This window comes from Propithecus coquereli, unplaced genomic scaffold (assembly GCF_000956105.1).
Source record: "Propithecus coquereli isolate 6110/MARCELLA unplaced genomic scaffold, Pcoq_1.0 Scaffold55, whole genome shotgun sequence".
Taxonomy (NCBI): domain Eukaryota; kingdom Metazoa; phylum Chordata; class Mammalia; order Primates; family Indriidae; genus Propithecus; species Propithecus coquereli.
In genome coordinates, this window is record NW_012151396.1 from 2,892,419 (window position 1) to 2,893,800 (window position 1,382).

A 1,382-nucleotide genomic window follows, 5' to 3' on the forward strand; every position below is an offset into this window, starting at 1 on the left:
ATGAAGAGTAAATATATCTCAAGTTTAACGCCGTCTCGAAAAGAAGCAAAGGCTGCTTTTTAAAACGACCAAATCTGTGATGAGAGAAAAAGATAAGGGAAAGTAAAGGCCTGGTATTTCCTTCTTTCGGCCTTTTGATAACTCGTGTTTATGTTTGAGGCTCTGTTTTGTGCATATATGTTATTCGACATATCCCTACTTTAAAATCGCTCCTCTCCTGTTGTGTATTGTCTGGGTTCGTGCTGATGTTCCACCAGCCCAGACACAGGGCGATTTCTTAGCTGTGTGTTACCTGACTGGCCCGGGAAGGGCTGCCGTTGGTTTATCAGCAGCACCCCCTAGTGGCGCTTCTACGCATTTCCTAATTCTAAATAGTTTAGACGTTTCAAGGAAAGGCTAAATTTGATTTATAAACAGTATTTTATTCTGTTTTTCAGGTTGTTAATTCAATTACTCTTATCTCTTGTTCTACATTTCAGTCCTTCCCAGAACACATTTTTCAGGCTTTTAATTTAGGGATGAAGCCTGTGGCTTGGAACAGACTGAGCCCAAGGATCATGTCAGGATTGGAGGCGTTTTAATAGCACCGAACACTGAGTTATTGCCAGAAATCTGCGCCAAATCCTTGCACTTGACTTGCTTTTAAACACTTGAATATTTAATTCTAAAATAAACTTTTCTCAAGATTAAAGTATTTTAAATTGCTTTTATCGTTATTTAATGGTATAGTATTCCTTTTACCTCTGTTTGAACTCCCGATATAAATTCTAAAGCCTTTCTCATTAACCACTAAAATGTATCTCTTGTGCAACACCTTATAAGCTAATATTAAATTCAATTAAATTCTGTGTGAAATTATTTGGAAATTAAGTTGCTTGAATGAAAATTTCATATGCAAGAGGTATAGACTCCTCAGAGCAAATTAGAGCTACCAAAGACTTTACATTTCTAAAAAAAAAAAAAAACCTCCTCGTTTCAAACCAGAGAAGTAAAACTCAAAATTAATGCATTTCACGTGAGCTGAATATCTGATTTTTGGGCTTTGCTCTAACTCTAGGTATTCTGGCATGCTAATGAAACTAATGTTAAAAATGCTTCTTGACAACGTCTTACTTTTTGGTCATCATAGTTCCCTATTGCTATAACCACTTTTTCATCTGCCCTCAAGGTTTTGCCATTTTTGAATCATTTAGAATAGAAGATCACTCAGAGATCATTTAAAGTACACTTTTGCTCAGACTGTATTATATATTACTTTTGGAGGGCACTAAATGAATGCTTAGTTGTAAAAATGATCAGACCTAGGGCAATTGGGTTAGAGACTCAGGGCCTTATTCTTTGTGAACCTCAAATACGGCAAGGACCAGGGTTGGAGAGGTAGG